The sequence below is a fragment of the Oreochromis aureus genome, linkage group 3 (genome assembly GCF_013358895.1).
Source record: "Oreochromis aureus strain Israel breed Guangdong linkage group 3, ZZ_aureus, whole genome shotgun sequence".
Lineage (NCBI taxonomy): Eukaryota > Metazoa > Chordata > Actinopteri > Cichliformes > Cichlidae > Oreochromis > Oreochromis aureus.
This window is the reverse complement of record NC_052944.1, coordinates 115,368,361-115,375,272: the sequence shown is the minus strand read 5'-3', so window position 1 is coordinate 115,375,272 and position 6,912 is coordinate 115,368,361.

The window sequence follows — 6,912 nt, the reverse complement described above, 5'->3', positions numbered from 1 at the left end:
AAGAGTGATGTTGGGTCAACGTCACACTTCAACGTTGCTTCAATGACGTCGCCTGATATTGACTCAACATTGTTTCAATGTTTCCTTGCTATCTGGGTACACACTGATCCCAGATCAGCTCTCACACTCACTGTTTGCTTTATTTGGAATATAAACAAACATTCAAACGCAGTGAGTTTCTCTGTTTCCAGTCTATATATCCAGTCACACTTTCCTTCACCTGTGCAGTAAACACTGAGAGCAGAGCTGAAACCAACTGTCCAATCAGTGAGCAGCATCAACACCTGAGCTTCATTCAAATGTGGTGACAGGGTGTGGTTGTTTTCTCAGCTGCAGGGGGAGTTTGCTGGTACATCATCATTTAAATGTGAGTTTCCTATTACACAGCAGTGTAATGAGACTAAATGTGTGTGGCAGAAGCAGAGTGGAGCAGGCAGTAATGTGAAAACAAAGCAGTTCAGATTGTGTGATTAAGAAATAAAGAATCCCACAGCAGTCTATAAACACTGTGTTCATCATGTGTGAGTTGGTGTTTCTGTTAGTGATGTTCAGAAGAAGCTTCATGAGGCTTTGAAGCTTCAAGCTAAGTGCTTAATTCCTCAAAGCTTCGTGTGCAGACAAACCGCCCTGTTGGTCAAAAACATGCAGAGTTATTACAGGTCATGTTGACAGGAGGATTTGTAATTACAGGCCCTCATGTAACCGTGTGTGCACGGCAGCAAAATTGAGAATTAAACTAATCTAACAGTCTCGAATTGTTTTTTTGTCCTTCAGTTCTTGTTTTCATTTAAATGTTTGTTTTGTGCAGATTGATGTGTAACATGTCCCTTCAATGAAAATGTTAATAGGATTACGATCAGGTAGATATCCATGTTAATGGATGTCAGCATATCAGATCAAAGAAACTGGTGCAACTTTCTGGACCTCAGTGTCACGATCTTGGGTCGGTAACCCAGTTTTTTGTGTTATTATTAATCTTTGATTTCATTATGATTCATCACTGCTTGTCTTTTGATTGATGTTTTGAATTTCTAGCTCCCTATGTTCCTATGTTTCCTGATTTCTAGTCTACAGGTTTTGTTTATGTGCCTCCCCTGTGTTCTGTGTTAGGTCTAGTCTGGCCCTTCCTTTCCCACGTTTTAGGTCTCCTCTAGCTGTGTCCTAATTCAGGGGTAGGATGCTCTGACGGATTCTACCTACCTACCAATGTCTTTTTGTAGGTAGTATCCTTCGACAGATGGGTAGGCAAGAAGTGAGTGGCTGTGCACAGCCCCCTTTTTTTCCATAGAAACATTATTGAAGAAACAATGAGTAGGCAACATATAAACAGGATGTGGACAGCCTGCCTTCATTCAAGTCCGCCCCTACTTCGTTGTTTTTCTGGTCGTTAGTGCCACAGCACGGCAACTTTGAAATGGACCCAGAAATGTCTCTCCATTTTTTTGTACAGTTTTTAATTCTGGAGGAACTAGAATGTCACAGCGAGTGAGAAGAGCCGTATGGCCTTGAGGTGACTTTTGTTTTGATTTGGCGCTATATAAATAAAATTGAATTGAACTGAACTGGAAAGATAAAGGAGGATCCAAGTGCAGACACTCGCTGGGATGTGGAGGTGGTTTATTGAAAATAAAGCACAAAGTGAAAAATGGCAAAACCAAACAAAAGCTAAACTAAACTAGGAAAAAACTAAACTACAAAACAGTAAACCAGAACACGAACATGAAGGTGGATGAGATAGCAGGGAGAACACATGGCATGAAACACGGTAGATTCACAGACAGACCAGCGACTACTAAGATGACACGAGTTAAATACACACAGGTGGGGAACACAGCTCGAAGGAGTAAGTTTTGCCTCCCTTGTCTGGTCTCGTCACTTCCACTCACATAAGACACAGATTTTCATAGTAAAACAGGAAACAAGAAACCACACACAAAAATGCAGACTAGACTTAGAACTAAACCTACGTTAAACATGAGAACACAAAACCTGAGAACAAAATTACCAGGATTTAGACATCGGGGAAACCAAACAACCTCTGGTGAAGAGGATGGCCCAACACAGAAGAGCAACCTCGTCAGGCCAGGACTCTGCAGTCTATTTACACCTACAGGCCAGTGGACACTCTTTCAATGATGAGGATGTACACATCCTGGACAGGGAGGAACGCTGGTTTGAGCGCTTGAGTCAAGGAGGAGGCCATTTACGTGAAAAGGAAAGACCATCTCTGAATCGAGGAGGGGGCCTAAGGGTACATCTGTCACCATCTTACAATGCTGTGATTGCAGCCATTCCCCAACTCTCTGTGAATGGGACTCATGGCCAACGTTTCTCCCGCAAAATGCTACGTCCAGATGAACAGAATCAACTTTTGGAGATTTACTTACCTGAATGATTGAGCATGCATCAAGACGTTTTAACACAGCACTTTATCAAACTGTTGTCTGCTACAGAGTTACAGTACTTATTATATTGTCATATTAGCAGTAATTTAACATCCACCATCTCCTGCTTGCATGTTTCTGTAAACATCTTAGTGGTGTGGCAGCCGTTGATTGAGCCAGCCCTGCAAACCCTGTGGATGGACGATGCAGTGGACAGTGGGAGGAAGAATCCTAAAGCTCTCTTTGCAGACCACCCTGAGTTATTCTCCACTCACAGACCAGAAAAGACAAACCGCATGTCTCAGTTGCACCTCATCCACCTCTGATCTTGCTCAGGCAGGTTCAGCAACACTGCCAGAGGCGTCCTGTAATCTATTACAGTTGCTAAAGAAACGGTCCAGGAACAGGTCACTCAGGTTAATCCTGTTTGAACAACTGAAAATATATTTACATACTGTGTATTTGAAATATTCTTGTTTAATTGTTATTGTTATTTACTTTAATGCCATCAAATAAATATCCATGTAAAATTGTTCAATTAGTTCAGTGACAAACACTGTTTTAATCAACTTGTTATTAACATAAAACCTTTAAAGTAATGCCGCACATATAACAATGTAACAAATATATTGAAATAAATTTCTTAATGCATAACTCCTTTTGGAACTAATCTTTCAGGAAGTGAAAACAGTCTGTCCATCCTCTCCCTGCTCTCCTCTCCTCAGCCTGGTCCTCTCTGACGAGGTCTAGCAGCTCATCCGTACTGTGTCTTCTTCTCTTTCTCCCTGTTGTGGGTGCCTGACTCACTTCCTCATCGCTTTTGTTTTGGCCACCCACTTTTGCACTTGGCCCTGGAGTGTCCTCAGGGAGAGGCCTAATAGAAGGAATCTGTCCTATCACCTCAGGGATGGCACAGATGCCAAAACAGATGGCAAAACAGGGCCAAGTATCAGCAGAGGGCTTCCCGCTAACCCCCCGACCCCCCCCCCCCGGATATCAACAAGATATAGATATAGATATAGTAGACAAATGAAAACAATCAATTTATTAATAAGCACATTTAAAAACAACAGCGGTTGAACAAAGTGCTGTACATAGTAAAAAAGTAAAAAGTAGATCAAACACACACAAAGAACAAAACAAAACAAAACTCAGTCACAATTAAAAGCTAGAGAGTAAACATGTGTTTTCAAACGGGTTTTAAAAATGTCAAGTGTTGGAGAGATCCGAATTTCAAGAGGCAGACTGTTCCAAAGTTTGGGTGCAGCAATTACAAAGGCCCGATCTCTGTTTTCTAGCCTGCTTCTAGGGACAGCTAGAAGGAACTTATCAGCTGACCTGAGAGTTCTTAGTTTTTAGTTAACAGATCAGAGAGGTATGACGGAGCTAATCCATTTAGACATTTAACAACAAGCAATAAAATCTTACAATAAATTCTACAACGTACTGGAAGCTAGTGTAAATAAGCCAAGACTGGGGAAATATGGTCATGTTTACGAGTGCCTTTCAAGGAAAGCAAATAACAAAGCAACTCTTAGTAATTGCACATTTATTAACACGTGTTTTCCATTTGTATTCTGTCTTGCTTTCTCCCTGTCTCATCATGTCTAATTAGGTTCAGCTGCATCTCACTCCATATGTCCTTCTTACCTTGAGTGTATTCATAAACTGTGTCCCAATTAGACCGCATCCTTCGGAGGACCCGGCCTTGGTGGTCTACGTGGGCCATGTCCTTCAAAGACCAAAAAAGCCCGAAGTGAGCAGCTGTGAAACGGGACGGTCTAACCTTCACATTTGAGTCACCAGTGTTAGGTTTATATTGTGGATTGTCATTTATGCTTAGAAATATATAATATACATAATATATTCTTAGAGGTGTATAATCGATAGTGTAGTGATAAGATGTGTGATCTTTAGTGGTCTGCAAAGACTCTGTGAGCATTCCAGAGTGCTCTGGCATATACATACACATCCTAAGGTGATGAGGTAGGTCGTACCTTCTTTTGTTATTTTATGGTAAGTTAAACAGATCTATGTCTCTTTTAGTGTAAGTGCCTTTTGTTTAGATATGACTTAAGTTAGGACTTCTATAAACTGGCTGTGTGCAGGCAGGAGAGAACCCAAATGCAAAGGTGCACAACCATGAGGGAGTACAGAACTGAGGAAGATGCCAACATAAATACACAGAAAGATAACAAGGGAGCACACGGGGAACACAGCTGACACCAATAATCAGAACGAGACACAACATGAGCTACACTGATGGGAGACTATCAAAGTAAAACAGGAAGTACACAGAGACGCAGACTGGAGGGGGAGAGAGAACACGGAGGAGCACGAGGGAGAGCACAGACATGACGGGAAACATGGAATAAAACACAAGGAGGGAAAACAAGAAGACAGAGGGCAAAGACACGAGGGGGAATCTAATAAACCTCCTCCACACGTGTCACCTTCCTGTTGTTGTCAGACAGTTGGAGCTTTGTGTTCACTGTGTTTGTGTCGATTGTGAGTTGACAGGAATCTGATGGAGAGAACAAACACAATCCAGCTGCAGTTATTGATCCATCATCTGTTCATTGATTGACACTTTGATGATGACTCCTGACATGATGAAGATGGTTGAATGTGTGCTGCTTTGTTTTCATGAATCCCATTAAAAACACACTTACACTTCCTCAGACCTGGTCTCAACCATCGGACTCCAGCAGGCTCCACCCTGAAAGGAGGAGGGGTCAGAGCAGCACAGTCAGCATGCACACATGGACATTACATGGCTCTCATACACACACTGTTACACACTGATAAAGGAACAGTCCAACATTTTCACAGATACACTTCAATCCATACGTGGATCAAGCTGCTGATGATTGGACTGATCCTAGATCAGTACATCACTGTATTAAATGAAATACGACTGATTCAAACTGTGAGCTTCATCATCTTTATATTCCTCTCCTGTTTAGGTGGAAAGGACACCTCCCTGCCTTTGCTGCCAGCTGCTTTTCTCCTCTTGGAAACACATTTACCATGGCTGACACTTTATTAGGTACACAGTGGCCACTGTCTCAGGTACAGCACACCTGTGAGCTAATAAAGTGGCAGTCACTTGTTTATGAGCCATCTCCCTTCAGCTTTTTTAGCCGACCTGTTTACCTCCAACTTTGTATCAGCAGCAGCGAGCCACAGACTGAGTCCGGCAGGAGCAACAATCCCACCACAACTTCTCCAGAAATGACCTCGTCTGGTTTCATTTATTTTATTTCCACACAGAACATGACCTTGTGCATTAAAACATGTTAGTGGATTATCCACCAATGAATGAGGAGATGTTGGACGTGTTAACAGATGACAGATTAGGCCTGGGTCTGTAATACTGTGAGCAAACACAGAATATTAACCAGGAACAGCTCATTCATTTCCATCATTTAAGTTGGCTAATACAAACCACACCTCATCTCCTAATGCACTGAGCGTTCCTTATCTCTGACTCTAACTGACTGCTGGGTCCATGGTGTTCCTCCCCCTGCTGAGATGGTGCAAACAGCTGCCTTCTTTCAGTCACATACACCAGTCTGTCCACTGTCACTCTTTCCATGACTTTCCCTGGATGAGATGTTAGAGCTGTAGGCCTATAACCTGTGGTCTTAGTGGGGTCTTTCCCTGCTTTCACAGTTCTTTCCAGCTTCCTGATATATTCTATTATAGAAGAGCAGCAGAGCATCCTCTAACTGCTTCATCATGATGTAACACACCTGATCCTTCCCAGGTGAAGTCATTTTTATGCATTTAAGAGCTGCTTTGAATTCAAACATTACAAACTGAATATTAGAACTATCCTCCTCTCCAGGATTTTCCTGATTTAACATTTCAATATGATTCATTTTTGTTCTCTCACATCTGCCGTCATCACTTCAATTATTCCCACTGTGGATTTGATCAGATTGTTTGCCCAGCATCTCTACATTTTTCCATCCACACTACCTGTAGCTCATTAATACTAATAATATTGGAAACTGCTTTTGAAGCCTGATGGTGACACTTTCTGGTGAAGAAGTTAATTGCAGTAACAGGACTGGCTGGATCATGATACACTGGACATTTCCATCAGTGCGTTTATGAAGCCACTGTAAGTAATAACAGGTTTATTACCTGTCAGGACCTTTGTGGTTATGAGTTTATTGCCTGACCTGTTAATGTGTGTCGAGAGGAGTTGTTGTTGAAGCAAACAGTATCATTATTATTGTAACTGTGTAATAGGTATTATGTAAACTACATTTATATTTCACTCATTGTGGGAGATTAAAAAGTGCTTTGTTTTCTCTGCTCACAGACAACACAGAATCACACGCATGTATATACAGCCCACGTTCAGCTCAGCATGGATCATTCTCCATTGTTTCCAACTCAAGCTGCATTTATTGAAGGAGTTTGAATTTACTTTACGACAGCTGCTGTTGTTTCTGCATTCATGTTCTTAACTGTACTCCACACATTCTGAATTGGTGTAGTTCTTCCTAAAGTACTG